Here is a 21642-nt window from a genome sequence, read left to right as displayed (position 1 = left end):
AACAAGCTGAAATCTGGAGCCTGTGGAGGTGATTGAGATACTATCAGATATTGCATTAGGCTACATCGTTGTAGTCCTGATGTCTGAACTGAAGAGAGGAGAGAGCCCTTGGGCTGAGCTTCTTCACAGAATCATAGACTGGTCTGGGTTGGAAGGGACCCCAAGGATCACAGAGCTCCAACCCCCTGCCACAGGCAGGGACACCAACCTCCAGGCCTGGAGCTACACAAGGTTGCCCAGGGCCCCATCCAACCTGGCCTTGAACACCCCCAGGGATGGGGCATCCACCCCTTCTCTGGGCATGTTTCCCATGATGGACTGAGCAGTGGGGGGTGTGCAGCAACCACTGGCACCAGGGAGCTGGAATTCCCTGCTCAGCCCTGAGGGATGCTTGTTTCTCTGCTCAGGCCTTCCTTCCCTCTCTCTTGTTTAAACGCTGATAATCGCTTTGGTACGGTGGGTATTTGTTGTTGGACTTAGCTGTAAAGCTCCTGCAAAGCTCAGGGTGAAGGCAGGGAGCAGCTGGCAAGACATTCCTCTAATGGATTCAGTTAGCCCTCCCCACCTTGTGTGCTTGTCCCCACTTACCTCTTTATTTTGCTTCCTTTCTCTTCACTGCCATCTCCTTGCTGTCTTTATTCTGTTCCCTTCTCACTTCTCTCTTCCTGGCACCTGCCACCCACATTGCAGCCTTCTTCCCCTCTGCCCATAACACGATGCTGATGGGACACGTCCCTGCCCAGAAGCCACAGAGATGTGGTACCAGGTAGGACAGATGCAACCAGAAAAATACAGGTAACTTTTTTATTTCAGGCTTTTAATAATCAAAATGGATTATAGACCTGCTTTCTGCTTCTCCTTCACTTGAAGTGAGGGGGAAGAGCAATGCTCTGGAGGATCAGGCTTGGCTTTTCTGGTCCTTGTGCCATTCTTCCTCTGTGGCTGTTATCAGGAAGTCCTTGGAGAAATGCTGTAAAAGCATGTGGCTCATGCAAGTCCCAGTTTCTGCTGGGAATTCATGATGCCTTGTGGCACGTGCCTCTCTCTGAGCCCAACCTGAGTAACACAAGCCAAAGAGGGATGAGCCAGAGCAGAAGCCTGCTGGGATGCTGCATATTCACACTGAGTCCAGTTGAGATACTTGCCACCTTTCTCAGCTCAAGTCATGTGACAGTGTTAAATATGACCACAGGCAGCTATCTAAAAGATTTAAGCACATCAGGCTTTTGCCAGCCATGCAGGTGAATGAAATCTTCCCTCTCTCCTTCTCCAGCTCTCCATAGAGACCAGCTCCCTGCTGCCTGGGTTGCCAGCCAGCCACACGCTAATTGGGGCTGTCATCAAAAGAAATGAGTTTCCAGGCGAGCTGAGTTCAAGCAGGTCTGGATCTGAAGTGTGCAGCTGCCCATTTCCTTTTGTCCCTCTTCCCCTTCTGCCTTTCCTTTCTCTTCCCTTGCCTCTGTTTCTTTTCCTTTCTTTAAAAAGAAGTTTTATTTTGTGGTTAGGCATGTAAATGTGCTTCCCTGAGCAGGAGGGGAGTGAGGCTCAGTGTCTGGGTAACTTGAGAGAGGCATGCAGGCACTGCTGTGCATGGTTGTGATGCTTGAGGGGATGCTGGAATGAGTAGGGGGGGGATGTTCTTTGGTGTGGAGCATCTCCTGTCCACAGCCAGCCCGCTAGAAAAGGCTGGAAGGGGTCAAGAAGCCTGATGCAATTTCTGTTTCTTCCAGTCTGTGTCCCAGCATCCCTCTGGATGATCCTATCTCTGACTGCTTACTTGCAGGCAGTCTCTAAAGCAGTGCCTCTGGCAGGGTGGGCTGCTTCTATTTGGCCACTGCTGTTGGTCCCCAGAGGCACCAGACTGGTGCACTGATGGTTTGTACCATCTCAGTAATGTCATGTTGGGATGTAAAGGCTGGGCTTTGCTGGTACCCCCACATGGCCAGGGCTGATTGATCAGGCCTCTTTCAGACTCTCTTCTCAATGCAGAGCAAATGTAACTTTGTCCTTGAAGCATCATCAGTTTTGGTAGTGCTCTTAACACTCCCTGTTTCTCGTTCTTCCAGGGCTGTAGTAATAATGGCTGAAGTGTGATGGGGCCTTCTGTGTCATGCCCATGAGAAATTCCATTTCCATCGCATGAAAATAGGGATCCCTTTCCAAATACCTGTGTCCTTTAGGTTTGTCTGGAGCTGTGTCCTGATGGCCTTGAGAGGATGAATGGGGCAAAGACACAACAGAGGCTGCAGTATCTCTGCCAAGATTACCCTCCACACCTTTTGGGTACTGAAGCCACCAACTCCTCTTTGTCCATTTTTAATCTAAATGTACCAGTGCTCTCTGTCTGTCCCAGTGCTGTCAGCACTGGCTTGGGACACCAGGGAATACAGCTCTAGCTTGTAAAGGAGCAAAACTGTCCCCTGTTGCTCATATCACCTGGCAGTTTGCTCCCCAAACCTTCTGGCCGCCAGTATGATTCCCGGTGCAACTAGCCCAGCACGAAAGGTTGAGGGAGGGAGCAGAGAGAGGCATGACAGATGGAGAGGCTGCTCTGCACTGCCAGGGAGCCAGCAATTACTTATTGATCAGCTCGGAAGGTGATGCTCCAGCTTCTGCAAGCAGCTTTTGGATGGGGGGCTCCACTCTGGGGCAAATGCTGTGAGCACCTGCACTGGGGGGGATGGGATTTCCTTTGGGAGGAAGGCAAGGGTAGATCCCACCCTGGGCTTTGCTGTCTCTGAGGGAACCACGAGGAATTTCACTTAGCCCAGTGCTGACAGCTGTGTTATTGATGGAGTGAGAGGAGGTGAGGTGAAGCAGCCTTGCCCCTGCATCAGCGCCGAGGCCAAGCCGTGGGTGTGGAGGAGGACATGGCGGCTCAGAGCTGGAGGCATTACCTTGTTCTCCTGAGTGCTTTCACCCAGCACCTCATTTTGAAGGCTGGACTGGGGCAATGGTTGGTGCCCACCATCAGAAACTCTCTCCCCCAGACCTGCTTTTGCTGGGAAGCAGAGCAGAGCTGCTCCCACCCTGGGGTGTCCCTTCTAGCTAGGAAAATTCATGGTTTGGGAGGTCACGGAGCCAAATGCCACCAATGGGTTCCATAAAGGGCTGGATGATTTTATGGCCAATAATAACATTTGTAGTTATACATGCTATGGTAAGATAAGGCTAATCAATTCTCATGCTTCAGGTCAGCAGCTGATTGCTGCAGGGGTCAGGAAGGAATTATTTCCTCGCCATTTACAGCTTTATTTAATTGGCCAGATGCATTAAGAGCCTTTTAATTATTTTTTTTCCCTCTTCTGTCCTCTGAAGCATATGGAATTAAGCACTTCCAGAGACAGCACTCTGCACTGGTAGGGCACTACTGCTCTTGTCTGGCAGGGCAAATTTGGCCTGTGTTAATGAAGGCTTTTAATGCTGGGATTTTTGATGGAAGTTAGCAGGGTGATTTTTTTTGGTGGGGTGTTTTTTTGTTCCAGAAGAGGATATTTCATTAGTGCTTCCTGATAACTTGGGGGAAAACTCATTTGGTTCTTCAAAGCGAATCCTGTGCATGGGCTCTGCTCTCAGTTTGGGCCCAGGAATTTTCCACTGCAGTGCTGCTTCCATGGGGATGGCAGTTCCTGTAACTCTGAATTTCTAGTTTACACTTAAAAACCCCACAACCCAAAACCAAATGCGAATAACTGGGGCGAATCTGAATTGAAGAGCTTTGTTTTGAGTCAAATTCTTTGCTTTAAATGAACCAAAGCCTGCAGTTAGGAGGGAATGCAACACCAAAGAGCTTCTGCCAGGGCTGGCTTGGGGGAAGCGTAACAGAGATGCTCTGTTCCTTGGTGAGAGCTGTCTTCTTTGGGGTGAGCTCACCCTCACTGCACTCTGGGGTCATGTTTTTCAGCCAGAGGAAGGGAGTGTGCTGGAAAACAGTCTGACAATCCCAAACTACCAGTCCTGTGACTGAGGAAGAACACAGTGTATGAGTCCAGCTCTGAAATGATGTCGCAGCATCCCAATTTAAGATTAAACTTGAGTTTTTCTTGATTCTATTCCGAGTTGCACTTTGGGGGAGGGGAAAATCCATTACATCTGTCTGAACTGGTTAAGCAGCAGCACAGTGTTCTTGAGGCTCCTCATTCCATTTCCTCACTGCTGGCTGGAGCTGTGCAGGTTATAGCCTACCTCTGTGCCAGCTCAGGATTTGTCCAGGAACACTATTTTACCACGAAAGAAGACTGATCCATTTGAACAACAACAAGAAAAAATAGAATGCCTTTTCCTCTTCAGCAGAACCCTGCAAAAGAGCTTTTCATTTCAGAAGCTTTTCACTGAAAACCTGCTTTTCCCAAGGAGCATTCTTAAAAATGAGTTTTCTCATTTGGTTAAAAAAAGAAAATGAAGCAAATCTGGGATGTTTAAAATCCTCTTTTTAAATTAAAAGCTCCAGTTGCTGTGTGGGACTTCCAGATGAGCTCAGGTTGACCTGTTTCAGACTGGAGCACCACAGTCCTTGAATCATGTTTCTTCACTGTTATTTTTTTCTTCTGCTTTTGGAAAAATTTAGGAATTGCTGGCTTTTTGTCTGAATGTGGGAAGGGGAATACATCAGGCATCCTCCCTGTTGTTGCAGAACAGTGACAGTATGCCCTTCTCTAATTTGACATGTCTTTTAGTTGACATGCCCAGGAATCCTCTGATAGGGAAGCTCCAGGCACAACCTGGCACTACAATGTGTGCCTGACAAGCTTGCTGCATTGTTTGCTCCATTACCCTTGATTTTAGCCTCTTCTGGTTTATTTTTCTACCTTTTTAGAAACATTCTGCAGAGCTTCATGTCCAGAAGGGCTGACCCCACTTGCCTGGGGTGGTGCTGCAGCCTGGGCAGCATCCCTGAGGTGCCAGCCCTGTGCAGAGAGCTACCAGCTGAGACACCTCACAGCCTGGGCTGTGGTGCTAAGGAATGTCTCCACTGAATTTGGGGTTGGGCTCTTCTTGAGGCTGTTGCCAACTTGTGCAAGTTTTTGTTTCCATCCTGCTTGCAGTGAAAGAAACTCAATTTATTTCTTGCTGCTCAGAATCCCTGTGCTATCCTGGGAGAGAGGGAGCAGGATCTGATGGGGTGTTGCAGGGAGTCGGTCCTTTCCTGCAGGCAGGAAGGAGTCCCCATCCCAGTCCTGCAACAAACGCTTCCTGAAAAATTCCATTTAGCCCATCTGTGTAGAGAAAGAGCTCTCCAGTGAACCCTGCAAAAACTCCATATTGAGGGCAAAATCTATTAAGTTAAGAGAGTCTGTGCTGCAGGATTTGGCTCCTCAGAGTGGCTTGCTCAGGACAGAAAGGGCTGTGTGCAGCTCAAGTTGTATGAGACTTTAACAAGCAGGAGAGCGTTCCAAGGGCATTCTCCTAGCTGCAGGCAAGACCCTGCTGGGTTGCTACGCTCCAGTGCCTTGCAGGGGAGACGTGTCCTTCTGTCCCTGTCCCCCCACCAGCATCTGAGTGCATCAGGACTTTCAAGTACACTTACTGTCAGGGTTGGGGGGGGAGATTGGATTTGAGCCGTCACCCTCAAGTTGTCAAAGCTGCTGGGCTGTGTCTTGATCTGCAGCAGTCACACCTCTCCTTTTTACCCATGGAGACATAGCAATACCTTAAGTGAGAATTATTAATTAGATTAATTGTAAAACTTAACGAATCATCGCCTCCTTTCCCAGTCTATAATCACTTGCCTGCCACAATCAGCGAGACGGCGGCAGTCAATAGGTGAGCATTTTTCAATACCCAGGCAGCAGTACTGTGGTTTGTGTGTTGGGCTGGAATAGCACAGATCAAGAAATCGTTACTGTCATTGCCTTCATACAGGCTGGGAAGGGTGGAATTCCCCTGCTACCACCTGAGCTTTTGAAAAATGCACCAAGCAAATGGCAAATTAATTGCTTCAGTTGTGACTTACTGAGCAGAGAGGGGCAAGGAGGTGCATTTTATTTGCTTTTTGGTAAAAAGTAAAGAGTTCTACTGGGTCTGTGGGTGAGCAGGTCCTGCCTGGGGTTCAACTGTTGTAGCTTCAGTTGTGCCCCGTTGTCAAATGTAGCATTCAAGTTAGAGCTGAGTTCCCTCGAACTAGAAAACAGCTGGCTAGGTGGGGAAGAGGAGGGGGAGAGTTACACCTGTTCTCCCAGTTGCAAAAAAATCTGCTATTACTGGTGAAATATTGAAACTTCCAAAATGCAAGTCAGTTACTCACTTTGATACTGCATAACTCACTGTATGAGCGGGCGGATCACAGAATCACAGGGGTTGGAAGGGATCTCCAGAGCTTATTGGATCTCCCAGCTCATATTGCACAGGTTGGTGTCCAGACGGGGCTGGAATGTCTCCGGAGAAGGAGACTCCACACCCCCTGGGCAGCCTGTCCCAGGGCTCCCTCACCCTCACTGGGTAAAAGTTCTTCCACATATTGGTGTGGAACTTCCTATGCTCTAACTTGCAGCCATTGCCCCTTGTCCTGTTTCCACAGAGCACTGAAAAGGGGCTGGCCATTTCCCCCTGCATCCCACACTTATATTTATATTTATACTATATTTATACTTATATTTATAAACGTTCATAAGGTCCCCCCTTAGTCTTCTTTTCTCCAGGCTGAACAGTCCCAGCTCACTCAGCCTTTCCTCACAGGGGCGATGCTCCAGGCCCTTCATCATCTCCACAGCCTCCTCTGGACTCTCTCCAGGAGATCCCTGGCTTTTTTATCCCAGGGAGCCCAGAACTGGACACAACACTCCAGGTGGGGCCTGACCAGGGCTGAGCAGAGATGGAGGATCCCCTCCTTCGACCTGCTGGCCACGCTCCTCTTGATGCCCCCCAGGTTCCCATTGGCATTCTCAGCCCCCAGGGCACACTGCTGGCTCATGGCCAACCTGTCACCCACCAGGCCCCCCAGGTCCTTCTCTGCAGAGAAGCAGCATGACAAGTAATTGCAGCCAAATTCTCTTTATTTTCTTTTAATTGTTTCCATAACTCGATTTACTTTTGAAATCACACTGTGGATGCTTTGTGGATGCTTATTTACCATCTCTTCTCATTGCTATCACTTTCCCTGCCTTGACTGATGAAGTGCATTCATCATTGCTTTTCATTTGGTATGGACAGATAGAGTTGCTCTGAACAGCAGCTCGCTCTGAGACGGGAGCTCCTGGCGAAATGGTTAATATCAATTTAGAACCAAGCGTGTGATTTATAGGGGAGAGGCAGAAGTGGTGTGAAACTGAAGAAAACACCCTATAAACATCATTTCAAGAGCACTAAGGAAAAATCTAAGGAGTAAGTAAGTTTGTATGTAGGGAAAGGAAAAGGTTTGGCTGCTGCTAACCTGCCCTGCTTCAGCATCCCTTTGTTTCCCTTTCAGGTTGTGCCTTCCTGCACATCTTAGGCATGTGGTGAGCCCACCCTTTCTGCTTAGGAGATCCTGCTTCCAGAGCTAGCTATAAAAAAAAAAAAAGGCTTGCTGGCTTTGTCTTCTCTGCCTCATCCAGGGATTCAGCCAGGTGTGTTTCCTGCTCAGGTCTGCACCTGATTCTCTTCTTCCCACCTATTGCAACAGCATTTCTTCCTCCCACCTAGCTCTTGACACCTCTGATACCTACAGCCTATAGCTACTGTCCTCCTTCACCCACTCTCACTGAAAAGCTGTTCTAATGTCCTCAGATCAAAATTACTCTTGCCTAAATCTAAACTTAACCAGGTTTTGGCCAAGACTTGAGGCCTATTCTGTATCTTATTTCCCATATCCTCTTTGTAACTCTTTGTAGTGTTTTTGCAGTGAAAATAACCTAAGCTGGCTGAAAGAAGTGTTTCAAAGATAGCTTCTTGATTGTAAACCAAAGCTGGGGGTTGCCTTATCTAGATGTTTTCTTTGGGAATGATGGCCCCAAAAGCTGGTCACTCAGCAGGGTCAGAGATGAGAGTTGGCAGCAAAGGTTTTTATGAAGCACGAGGCTCGTGCTCCAATCTCAGCTCAGATAAAACATGCCAGCTGGAGTGTCCCTTCCCCTTGTCACTTCTACAGAGAGAGATTTTATTAACGCCGATTGCATGGAAACAGGGGTCAGCCACAGTGCCCCTGTGTAGATAAAAGGACATTAATGCACTTAGGCTGTGACAGCAAAGAGCAGTTGGGGTTGGTTTATGTTCCTTCTGACACCAGTGGGAGTTTTGCATGAACAGTGCAGGATGTGGGGCCATCATTGGATGGATCCCTCTGGTGAAAATACCTGGTGGAAAGGCTGTGAAGGAGCAACCTGTGGTCTGTAGCGTTGGTGGCAAGGTGTCAAGGGACTCCAGCGGTACAGTGTGAGTTGTGAGGACCTCAGGGTCACTGGAAATGGATGAGGGATGCTGGGTCTCAGGATGGATGGTGATCCCAAGCAGATTCTATTTGGAAGCCTGCCAGGTTGTGGTGGCTATATGCTGGCGTCCCTTGTGTCAGGGGGCTGGGAGAGTGCGTGGGGTTATCCCACCCCTCACTGTGCAGACCTCAAGCCACAGTTGTGGTTTGTGTCTCCTGGTCTTCTCTTTCCACCAGATCCATTTATCACTATCTCAAACTACTGTTGGAGCTGGAGATCAGCATTAGCCTGACCCGGGCGGTGGGTATGGGAAGTTTTGGGAAGGACAGTGCTGGTGTGGGGCTGGACTCTCACATCCATTGCTGTTTCTGTCTCAGGGTGCAGGGCTGGAAAGCATGTTTCCCAATGCCACAATCCTGTCCTCAACACAGTGTGGTGCTGCTGAGGCTTCCTCCTTTACAAACTCAATCACAAGCCTCATCTCCTATCACGGGATGGCGTTGTTAAAAAGGCCAAGGTTTTAAAGCTCTGCTGCACGCGTTGCTCCTGCCTGGCGTAGCCAGCTGTGATGATGGATGTATCTCTCAGTCCTCAGCAGGAATTGTACAACACCTCATGACTGCGCTGCCCGATCGATTAGTACATCTCCTTCAATCAAGCAGACTATTTTGCCTGAGCCTGAAGCTGCTTTCCTGAGACGTGGGCTCCAACCTGCCTCTGAGTTTCGCGGCGCTTGGACCGTCTCCTCACTGAAGTGGGTGAGAGTTGCTTCTGGAAAAGCTTTTTTTCCCTGCTAGGTCATCTAATTTGAAGCTTTTTAATAAATAGGCTGCTCGACATTTTTTGATAGAAAGGTCAACATCCTCTGATAGACTCAAGGATTTGAAGCTAAGTGGAGGAAATGGCATTGCTAGGCTGATTTTGATAATGATACTAATCTTGTATCTGATCTCTGATAATGATACTAACCCCATCACTGTGCTGCTCATATCTCTGAAAACATGGCTGATACATTTTTTGGCAGGACCAACGCCTGTTAGCACCGAGTCGCCTTCCTGGTGACTTTGACTTTCTGCTCTGCCATACAGAGTGCAGAGAAGGAAGCTTCCACTGCTTCCATCAATCACAGCAAGTGCTTTTGGCTGAGCATGGTTCTGCCTTCCTGAGTCAGCTTTCCCAGACCTGTTACGTTTTTGCTAATTAATTATTCTCATGATGAGTACTCAATTGACCTATCAGTCAAGAGGTGTTTATGGGTGGAGAGACTGTTCTTTCAGAGAACATCTCCCAGTGCTAGATGTCCTTTTATTCAGGCAGAGGAGGGCAGGGTCTGCCTTTCAGTGGTGCTGTGGAGGAAGCTGCGAGTTTTGGGAAGTGCTGTGGTTTAAGAAAGGCAAGAAATGGTTCAGCATAGGGTTGCACCACATCCTTTTAGGCTGTGGGCAACAGATTTGGAAGTGCCTTTGATGCTGTTGGTGTTGGGTAAAGTTTCTGGCCATTGTGGGCTCTTTTGGGAAATGCTTAAGAGAAAGCAGAAGGGAATCTGTTAGGACTGAGGGTGTTCTCTGTCCTTCAGTCTTACAGTTACGGTGCCAGGGATGTGCATGTAGACCTTCTTGGGTTCAGTGGCACTAGGACCTTGGTCTCCAAGGCTGGATTCTCACCGTTAAAAGTAAGGCTGTGACATGGCAGGGAACAAAAGCACTAAGCTTTCCTCCTGAGAGCTGCTCTCTCCAGTCTGGCTGTGGATGTGTCTGTGTGGAGTCGAGTGTGGTCCCCACTGTTCCCATCTTGGAGCCACGCTGCAGGGCTTAGCTGACCTGGGCAGGGCTCTGACTCTGGGTGAGGAATGGGAGCCTAAACACTGGGAACCATTTTGTCTTGGATGTATCTTCTCTGTGCCTCATGGAGAGAAAGGTCTGTTCTTGTTTACCCTGGTACAAAGCAAGGGTGCTTCTTTGGATTTATACCAGTATGACAGGCTTTTGTATAAGTGGTGAACTGGTGATGGCTTCACAATTCCTGCAGCCAACTCTGGAGACCTTACCAATCCTGGTGTAGGACAGAGGTCTGCCTCTTCTACAGTAGCTGTGTCAGTGCATGGCTGCACAGCACTCAGAGGGCTGATGCCCACTGAGAACTGTCCTGATGACACAGCAGGTTTTTAATGCCTTGGAGGACTTGCCCAGCAGAGCTTGGAAGCAGCTGAGAATTTCCTGGGACATTGGAGCCAACAAGGTCTGGTTTCCAGTGTAGTTGTGCCCTGCATGCTTCACTGCCTTTGGTGAATGGGACTTAAATTTTTCTCAAGCCTGGGTGACGCACGGTCCTCTAAGTGGTCCTCTGGTTTCTGATGTGATATATAGCATCAATTTTCAGGTAGTTTCAGAGCCAGGTAACTTGCAGTTTGCTTGTCTTCTCTCTAAATGCCTGTTTGTTTTGGGTTTGTTCTCAAGAGTATATTTTTCTCTGTGTTTGGCGTTCTCAGAGCATAGCTTATGTGGGTCTGCTTTCTCCTCTGCACAATTGGTGTGTCTGTGGATTGTCATATGCCTCCCACGGTCCCAGCAGCCTTTATTCTCTTGGCCTGTGATCTGGTGCAGGCGTGTGCTGAAAGCTGATTAACATCTCTCATCAGGTGGATCAGTTATTGCTCTGCATCTGGCTCAAGCCAAGGGGCTGTAGATGTGGATTTCTTTGATAAGGTGCCAAAGTGACATTCTGATATCTCAGCCAAAGCACTGAGTAAATGCTTTTCCCATCTCCCATCATGGTAGACTCCCAAATCCCAGTATGGAAGCAACTTACTTCTATTACTTGGCTGCTTGCTACCAGGAATGATCTCCCCTCACAGAAGATAGTTTGCTTGCTTTGTGTCTGTTAGGTTCTTGGATTGCTTGTTCCTGTAGAGAGAAGTATAAAATTCCTTCCAGGTGACATTTGCAGGGGGAAAAAAAAAATCAATTGTTTATCAACATCCTGGCAATCAATAAATGCAGTGATAGGTGCAACTGCCTCCAAAGGCGCTGAGCCTTGATTAAGTAGGCAGTTTTCTTTGCTAGAGCTGCTGTGGCTGAAGTGTGACTGTTCCTGTGGGGCCAAGGCATGGAGGTGGTCTGAGAGCACAGGTCCTTGGAGGGGCTTGAGGTGCCTTGTGCTGTCCTGAGCCCTTCATTTCCCTGGGACAGTGGTGCTTACTGCTCTGGTCTCATCCTCTCTCATCTTTTGGCCAGTGCTGTCTGATTGAGAGTGCTCTACAGATGCTTGTGCACCCACCAATAGTTAATAGCCAGGAAGGTATCTGGATATTTCTCCACCAAACCACAGTGTGGTGAACCCCCCCAGAGAGACACCCATCCCAGTTCCTTGCACCAGGGGAATTCTCTGCCATCCATCTCCACTAAGCCCCAGACTCTCCTCCCTTTCTCCAACGTGCCCTGATGTCTGTGTTATATTTTCCTTCCCTGATTCTCCTGGCATCCTGGGCCTGGTGCTGAAGGAGATGGACCTGGAGGAGGACCTCTTAGAAGGCTGGGGTGTTTCTGCTGTGGGTGTTGATAAATTTGCTTTCAGCATGCTGTGCTGGTAGGCACCTCCAAGCATCCTCATCCTCCTCCCTTCTGTGCCACTGCTACCTAGGTGGTGCAGGTTGGTGGGCACAGAGCTGTTCCCTTTGCCTGCAGCACCTGTGGGCTTTGGCTCTTGACTTGAAGCTGTTCTTTGGGATCTCATAAAAAGAGAGAATTGAAGGTCCACCCTATTTGTCCAGGGTTCCTGAACTTCTACGTGTAACCAGCTTTCAGGTCTCTTAGTGACAGCCATGAGACCAAGATATCCCCTGACAAAAACCATAGCTAGGAGTGGAAGAGTTAACATCAGCAGCTCCCAGACACGCTGGAGAGTTACATCATGTTGCTGTGGAAACTAACTTTCTGAAGCCACAGTGATGTATGGTAAAGCTTTGGGTCAGCGGGTAATAAATTCTGTTTAAAAAGTGATTTTTTCCCCATCTGCTGATGTAAACATCATTAAGAGAAATGACGGCTGAGAGATGGATTTCTTTTTATATCAATTTTCAGACAAAGAAAATAATTTTTTTATAATAAAAAAGTTGCTGGAAATCAGAGAGTGCTATAAATAATAAAATAAAGAAAAAGCACCGGTGATGGAACAGAAATTTTCCCTGGTGATTGGTTTACAGCTTTCTGTGATTTAATGGGAACTTGCAGTTGCCTGTGGGAAGCTGTAGCAAAGCCCTAGACAGGCTCCCTAAGCTGATGCTTTGCAAATTGTAGCCTGAATCTCAAACTTTTAGGACTTTAGAGTATCATTGTCCTATAAATCTTCTGTCATCTGCATTTTCTTGTGCTGCCTGTTGCCATTGAGGGGGTCTGTTTCTGACCTGTCGGGGCTGCTGTGATCACAGAATCACAGGGGTTGGAAGAGACCTCCAGAGCCCATCAGGTCCAACCCCCTGCCAAAGCAGCTCCCCAGCTCATATTGCACAGGTTGGTGTCCAGACGGGGCTGGAATCTCTCCAGAGAAGGAGACTCCACACCCCCTGGGCAGCCTGTCCCAGGGCTCCCTCACCCTCACAGGGTAAAAGTTCTTCCCCATGCTGGTGTGGAACTTCCTCTGCTCCAACTTGCAGCCATTGCCCCTTGTCCTGTCTCCACAGAGCACTGAAAAGGGGCTGGGCATTTCCCCCTGCATCCCATACTTAAGATATTTATAAACATTAATAAGGTTCCCCCCCTTAGTCTTCTTTTCTCCAGGCTGACCAGCCCCAGCTCACTCAGCCTTTCCTCGCAGGGGAGATGCTCCAGGCCCTTCATCATCTCCATAGCCTCCTCTGGACTCTCTCCAGGTGATCCCTGTCTTTTTTATCCCAGGGAACCCAGAACTGGACACAACACTCCAGGTGGAGCCTGACCAGGGCAGAGCAGAGGGGGAGGATCCCCTCCTGTTACCTGCTGGCCACACACCTCTTGATGCATCCCAGGATCCCATTGGTTCTCTGATGCTATTGGGATGCTCTTAAAGGTGTGGGGGTTTTTTTGGGGGGGTGTTTGCTTTTGAGCCTTCAGTGGGAGCTGGAGGGAGGCAGCAAAACTATCTCAGTTTACACAAAGCAGCGTGACAGTCCCAGCTGACTGCAAGTGTGCTACTGGGAATGCAGACAAAGGTGTCACTGTGATTAATGGGGTAATTAATAAGCAATTAATGTGCTTTAGAGCATGGCTATACCTTTCGTCCCAGCCGTCCGCTCAGCGCTGATCCACTTTCTCTGACGCCCAGGGTTCAGAGCAACTCGGGCTGATACAGGTGATGCTTTCAGATCTCATCCTTGATGCCACCAAGAGCACCCCTGTGGGTTGTTACCCAGGGCGCCTGCATCAGATGGAAGGAAAGGAAATTGGGAATTTCTCTTCCCAGTTGATGGGATTTAAAATGGTTTAGTGGATCGTCCTTGAGACATGTGCTCTGAAATGTCATTCTTTGGCAGCTTCCCCCTCGCATCCCCAAACTCTCTGAAAGTTGTCCTCTGTGCACAGCTCCCCCCTTGGGCTTCAGAAATTCCTGTTTCCCTGGCCTGTAGCACTGCTCTTGGCTCATCTTCCTGCCTTCTTGCTCTCCCAGCACAGCCGTGTTAGCCTGGTTCTTCATCACATCTGGGTGGGTTCTCTGAGCCATGCTAAAGCCCATCAGGGTGTTACCCCACTATCTAGAGTCAAACAAGTAGCCTATTTTCCATTTCATGGCAAAATTCTGGAGTTTAATGTAATTTTTTGGTCTAAGGCTACTTGTGAAACCATTAAAAATGTTTACATCTTGTGAGTCAATTTTGGCATTTAAAAGCAATTGAAATGTAAGAGAAACTTCAATGGGAAAAGTTGTTCCAGAGTAAAAATCAAAGTATTCTATGCCCTCAAAATAATGAAACATGATGTTTTGACATTGTCAAAACACTTGGGTCACTTTTACATTTGGAAATGGGAACGTGTTGGTATCGACGTGCCCAGGTGAGTTGTAGATTTGCAAGAAATGAACGTTCTCCTGATGGAAAATCCCCAGGCAGCTCTGGTAAGAGCAGCCAAAGCTCTGCCTCTACTGCAGTGCCTCCTGGTCACCCCACAGCTTTGGGGCTTGTGCTCTTGAAAGAGTCCAGTGCAGGGCCACTGAGGTGATGGAGTGAAAGCACTTCCTTATGAGGACAGGCTGAGGGAGCTGGGCCTCTTCAGCATGGAGAGGAGAAGACTGAGGGGTGACCCCATCAGTTCCTATAAATATGTAAAGGGTGAGAGTCAGGAGGATGGAGCCAGGCTCTGCTCAGGGGTGGCAGCGACAGGACAAGGGGCAATGGGTGAAGCTGGAGCAGAGGAGGTTCCATGGGAACATAAAGACTTTTTGACTGTGAGGGTGCTGGAGTGCTGGGACAGGCTGCCCAGAGAGGCTGGGGAGTTTCCTTCTCTGGAGATACTCAAACCCACCTGGATGTGTTACTGTGTGACCTAATGTAGGAGTTCCTGCTCTGGCAGGGGGTTGGACTTAGATGATCTTTCAAGGTCCCTTCTAACCCCTAACGGCCAGGGACTCTGTAGTCCCAAAGGCTGGTAAGCTGCTTCACAAACAGAGAGGGAATACGATAGGGAGAAAATAATAATGCTTCAAGGTTTGTGAGCGGTGGGAAAGCTGTGGAGGGCAAACAGGGGAGCTTGCTGAAGCACCCAAGTGTCTTAGAGGGTGAAGTGTATATAACGAAGTGTAGAAAATAAATAATGTGATGAGAAATGGTGACCAGGTCAACAAGAAGCAGACGGTACCAGAGTTCTGACAACAGCAGAGAAGGAAAATCTTGCACCTTGTCATAAACTAATGGAAACATCAGCAGGCTGAAAGCTCACTGGTTGCTTTTAAAAAGTGGAGGAGAGGGAAAAGAGATATGTGAGACTGCAGGAAGCCTCATCCCCCAAAGGCCAACACGCCTGTGTCATTTGAACTCACTGTTGGGGACTGTAAGTAACTGGAGTCACCTCTGTTCATGAAGGCCAGGTGCATCCCTGGGATGTGTGCTGTTCTGATGGTGGCTCCTCAGTAGCCCCTGTCCCTCCTCAGGAGAGCTGCATCCTCAGGGAGACAGGAGAACAAAGCTTGTAGTCTGGCATGTGGGTATTTTAAAGGCCACTTTTAGCCTGCCTATCTGCCAACACAGCTTGCCTGCTGTAACCAACCCATTCATGTCATCGTTTACTGCTCCTCCAATATTTGTGTCAACTGTGATCTTTGCTGGCAGCAAGCTCATGTTTTCCCTTCCAGATCCTGGAGAAAAAAACTCTCCAGCATCCCTGGGCTGAGAGCAGAGCTTTTGCCTGAGCTCCCCCTTCCCTCTAGACCCTGGTGTTGGTGGCTTCCTCCGCTTCAGAGGGGTCAAGATTTCAAGTCAAGGCCCCCAGTTCTTCTACCACCTTTTTTGTCCACGTGGCAGAATTACAGGCTGTGGGCTGTGGTCTTCACTTGACAACAGTGACAAAAGGGCCAGTGATCTTCCTGTCAGTGCAGTGAAGGCCGTGGTATGCTATTGGTTTGGGGTTTAAGGAGAATTCTCCATTCAAAGATGTGCAAAATCCTGCTTTTAAATATTAATGCTTCTCCCACTGCTTTGCCTCTCTACCCCTGTGTCCTCCTGGGGGTCTCCCAGATTGCTGGACAGCTGGAGGAACTTCCCACCCAATGATTAGCAGGTTGAGGACAGCACATAAAGCACTCAGCGGTGCCCCTTGAACGTGAAAACAACTTGACTTTTATTGCCAGTGCTGAAAGCATCTACAAACGTAGATTTAGCATCAGCCTCCAGGCTTAAGATACAGCTGTTATATTTTCCTTTCTTCCTTCAGATTTCCTTTTCCCCCTCTCCTTTCCACTAATGTAATGCTTATTTAGGAACTGCAGCCATCTGTGTCTGCTCGGGATGGCACTGTTAAATTTCCTATTGCTTTCTTTCGCCTGGTTTGATGAGACTCCCAGTGCATAGAAAATTTCCCAGGACAGCAGAGACTTTCTTTGATTGCTTTTTTTCATTCCCTCCAAAAGAGATTGTTTGTGGTTCTCACTCTTTGCCAGAAAAAGGGGGTCAGCCAGGAGGATCCTGCCTTATTTCAGGTTAACGGCAATCTTCCCCCTCTGTTCTGCCCTGGTCAGGCCCCGCTTGGAGTGTTGTGTCCAGTTCTGGGCTCCCTGGGATAAAAAAGCCAGGGATCTCCTGGAGAGAGTCCAGAGGAGGCTATGGAGATGATGAAGGGTCTGGAGCATCTCCCCTGCGAGGAAAGTCTGAGTGAGCTGGGGCTGTTCAGTCTGGAGAAAAGAAGACTAAGGGGGGACCTTATTAATGTTTATCAATATCTTAAGTATGGGATGCAGGGGGAAATGGCCAGCCCCTTTTCAGTGTCTGTGGGGACAGGACAAGGGGCAATGGCTGCAAGTTGGAGCATAGGCAGTTCTACACCAACATGTGGAAGAACTTTTCCCCAGTGAGGGAGCCCTGGGACAGGCTGCCCAGGGGGTGTGGAGTCTCCTTCTCTGGAGATACTCCAGCCCTGTCTGGACACCGACCTGTGTGACCTGTCCTAGGGAGCTGCTTTGGCAGGGGGTTGGACCTGATGAGCTCTCAAGGTCCCTTCCAACCTCTGTGGTTCTGTGAGTTCATCAAGAGCTGGCCAGAAAAAAAAAGAAGATGGATTTAGAGGTGGTGGCTTCATGTGTAAATAGAAAGGGAGGGAAGGAGGAAGGGCTGGGACCGAAGCCCTTCCGTTCCTCCAAGCAGCTTGCAGTTGATGATGAGACAGTTCACGTGGGAATTGGGACAGTTGCAGTACTCCAGGGATTTATTTTTTTTTTACTGTTTTTCAAGTGAAATAATTCTGCCTCAACAGATGGACAGGGACCTATCCCAAGTCGGCAATCTGGCGACCAGCGTGCGCAGCGGGAGGCTGCGGCACAGCTCCGTTCCAGCCAGGCAGAGCAGGGATGGGTGTGTGGCTTCACCATCAGGCACTTGGCTATTTTTGTCAGGCAAGGCAGAACTTGATTTCTTCCTGTTTTGTCACCGAGTTGCTTACAAATGGTTCGTGTTCACCCTTCTGAGGAAAGGTAAATCTTAAAAATATCTGCAAAGAGGAGAAAAAATAGCTCTTGTTTGGCAAAGCCCTGCAAAGAGAGCTGCTCTAGAGAGTCCCCATGCTACAAGTTAATCCTCCTCTCCTTGGTTTTGTTCAGTGTCTTCTCCATCATCTCCTCCATGGGAACCATCGCTCCTCTGTGCATCTTGCCAATTGCCCTCTTAATGGGAAGGTTAGTAACAAGTTTTCACCTTGCAGGGAGTCACTGGGCTCGGTGTTCGGTGATGGAGGTGCTGCGTTATGGTTTGTGGGGGTGGAGGAGTTGGGTCCTGTCTGACCTTAAACCCTTTGGCTGCATCTCTGTGGTTACCCAGGACCATTCCTTGGCCCCTGTCCATACTCCTTGCCCCAGAGCAGTCTGTCTGTCTGCAAGCTGCCATCTGCCAGGATGGGTGAAGCAGTGTTTGACATGGCAATCGTTGGTTCAGTTCAGAACCACAGCAGGGACTCCTGCATTCAGGAGCTGGTGGGGTTGGTCAAGTTCCATGTGTTAGGGAAGTCAGTTTTCTAGGGTGCCTGAAGGTCCCTGTTTGCCCAAAGTCATAGCTCGCTGGAAGCTTGTTAGCTGCTACCAGGGTTGTTCCTGATGCTGATGCCCTTCCATCCTTTGAATGCAGGCAGTCAGGAGCACATGATCATGCCTTGCATGCTCAGAACCAGTCCCTGGGCTGTGCCGCCAGCATCCCGCAGAGCCCACAGCACGCTGGGCTCCTGAGCTGGCGCCGTGGATCAGTACCTGTGCTGCTGACAGCACACACACACACACACACCACTAACACTTGAGAGCCTCACAATATGGCTTTGCAGCTGTCAGCATGATGAATGGATGTTATGTTTTATTTCCTGCTTTATCAAATACTAATTATGTATATGATAATTCGAAGCATCGTGGTTACTTGTGGCTCATTTGGTTTTTACTCTCCAGAGACCTAACGGGGTATTTCCACCCCCTCCACTCCCATTCTTGAAATTCTGCTTGGGTTGCTTCTCTCTGGCTTTTGCTTAAGGTTTCCTGCTCTGGATGGGTCAGCGTATTGATCCTGCGCTTTGATAAGGTCAGCGGAGATCAGCTGTGACATTTCAAAGAGATTTGCTCCTCCCCTAACGGGCTTAGTCATCAAAGAGTTTTACAGGGGACATGGCAGGGGAGAGATTGAATTTAAACTCTTAAATATGTTTATTTAGGCAATGCTGCAAGGCGATACCACCTGAGAGACTCCAGCACCCAATGGGCAGGTTATGAACTCTGCATATGATACCGACCTTTGGAACAAAACTCGATTGAACCTCCATGCTCGTGGCTCACGTTGCAGCAGCTGCTGTCCAGGTAACTGGGTGAGGTTGGCACTAGCTGATCCCAAAAAGTGTAGAAAAAGGGGGCTCTCACTCCCTGCTTTCGGCACGTCTGCGAGCCCAGGGCTGCCCCTCTAGCTGTAGCCAGTCTCTGGTGATTCAGAGGGAGGTGAGGGAGGGAAATAAGCAACATCTGTCTGGCCAAATGAGGCTGGAGGAGAAAAAGAAATGAATTACTTCCTTATGTTTACAGGCAAGCAGCTGAGGTCTTGGGGAATGAGACTGGACTACAGCTACTCCAAGGCTGAGCAGCAGATAGTGCAGAATTTCCTGTTCTTGTTGTGGCTGAGGGGAGAAGGAAGGGAACAGGGCCATGGAGGTGTGCCCTGCACCATCCAGCCCTGCTCCTTCCCAGCCTGGGGCTTGGGCGTTCTCCCAGGAGCTGGATTAAAGCCTATCTACTGCTAGGCTAACGATGTCAGATGAGGAGGATCACACCCCTGTGAGGTCCCCCAGTGTTGGGTTTCCCTCCCTGCTGTGACGTTGCACTGTATTTTGGGATTTATCTGACCTGAACTTCCAGGCATTGAATCTCACCATGTCATTCATTGTCAGAAGCCTGGGAAGTCCCCTGCAGCCTAGGACATTTCCACGTTTGAGATGTCTGGGCATCTTGTGATCTCTTCATCACCACTTCAATAAACTGAACAAGCTAAGCTGAGTAATGAGTTCTTTCAGCTCTCAGCCACATGTCTGGCCTTCATTGGAATGTTCCCTAGTGTCTTTACCTGCCTGTGTGCGCACCAAAGGGCTGGGCCACAGTCTGTGAGTGGGGGAGCAGGTGGTGAGAGAAGGCTGGTTGCACAACCTGGTTGGACATGGTTGAATCTCCTACAGTTTTGTCACCCCCGCGGCCCCAGGAGTTCCTTTGCAGGGTTGATCCCAAACCTACAGCACCACCTCCCGTGGTGCAACCATCTCACCTACCCATAGCCCCACAGCTCCCCTGAAAGGGAACACATGGATGTCCCCTACCTCCAGCTGGTCCACGCAGAAGGGATAATTGTCTTTTCTCCCTATGACAACCCAGCATCTCCTGGAAAACCTCTGTAAACGCAGAGTGAAGTATGCTCTGCTCAGTGGCTCTCTGAGCACCCCTTTAAAATGTTGGAGAGGGTTGTTTTGTTCTTAGTCATGCACGTATGAGTAAAAGAGGGGTAGAACAGTGGGTAAGAGAGGGAGCAAAGGCAGGTAGCCAGGTGAGGCCTGGTTCCTGGTCCTGCTTGGATGAATATTCACCACCTCCATACAAAGCATCCTTAGCCCTGTTGCAGTCAGAGCTCCCTGAGGTTTTCTCTCACTCTGTAAGTAGCTGTGATTTGCATTCCTGGTTCCCAGAGGTGTTATCTTGCATTTGGTTGCATCAGAATGCATTTCTCCACAGTAACTGCCTAGGCAGTGTAGATCAGGGCGAGCAGCTTGTGGTTGAGGGACCACGTGTGGCTGAAGAAAACAGTCTGTGTGTTATGTCATCTGCTTCAACCACTTATGGATGTTTATCCTCTTGCATCCGTGCTTGGCCACACGGATCAAGGGGCCCTCGATCAGGGGCCTCTGCTGACACCTGGTACTACAGGGTGACAAAAGTGTACTTAGTGGCTCTATAACAGGCCATGAATCCTGCCCCTTGGATCTGATCTCATTTAGCCTGCTCTGTAACCTGCCCTGTACTCGTCATTACTTATTACGTGACCTCTCTTTCTGCTGTCTATAAATGTTCCCAGCAAAGAGCATCACTCCAGCAAATGGTGGATAAAATGCCGAATGATGTGGACAGAGACCGGAGCATCGGCATTGATTGAAACTGCCTGGAGGTCCCCGCCGATTGGAGAGCAAAAGCTTTTTGTTGATGTTTTCAGACTCATAAGTGAGGCTGTAAAGTTTTCAGGATATCCCTGGCAGTGGCAGAGCAATTCAATCAGGCTCCCTTTATCAGATTCTCTTTGTCTTGTTTATCTTCCCCTTCTCTTCTCCGTTATGGTAGGAAATGCCTTCTCTAAAGGGTTGGTTCCACATGGCTGTGATGGGCAGCACCAGCATTTAGCAGAGTAAGTGGATAGGAAACCTTGAGGTATCTTAAAGATTCACCTGTTTAATGAAACCTCTGCTCTCCAGGTCTTCCCCAGCTCCTGTTCTGCACACCCTTGTACCTTGGGGCTCACCGTCAGACTCCCCAGGATGGAAGAAGACGTTTCTTGCCTGTCTTGTGTACACAGCCACCTTCTCCAGGGAGGATTTCCCAGGTACCAGTCTCCGAGATGGTCCTGGCCACTGCTCTTCTTGGAAACACCCAGGATACATCTGTCAACTTGAGCCTACAGAAGGAGGTTAAAGGTAGGTCACATATTAAAAAGTCCCTTTAACTCTTTCTTACCTGGGTTTGCATTGTATTTTGAAATCGAACAGCTCTGGGTGTTCTGGCTGCAGTTCCAGCCCTGGCTCTGCAGATCCTGCGTAGCTCAGGTAAGGTGGGACAGTGTGAGAGCAGGCAGCCCCTGCAAGCTGGGGTGTCGCTGGGCTGTGTATGGGCTGGCTTTTGGGCTGTACTTAGGTTAATGCTTTGCAAACACATAATTCCACACAGGATACAGTCGCTCAAGTAGTGTTTAAATAAGTTTAAAGACTGGGCATGGAGGTCCTCAGGCCTTGGAGCAGGTGGAGCAGGACAGCAGTGTACTCAGGGGTGGATTTAAGATATATAGCTGCCTTGTTTCTGATTGTGTGAGAGCAATCACAGGGCTCCTGGGGCTCAGAATTTGAGGTACCTC

Source organism: Gallinula chloropus, assembly GCF_964237585.1.
Source record: "Gallinula chloropus genome assembly, chromosome: 8".
Classification (NCBI taxonomy): domain Eukaryota; kingdom Metazoa; phylum Chordata; class Aves; order Gruiformes; family Rallidae; genus Gallinula; species Gallinula chloropus.
Note: the sequence above shows the minus strand (reverse complement) of the source record.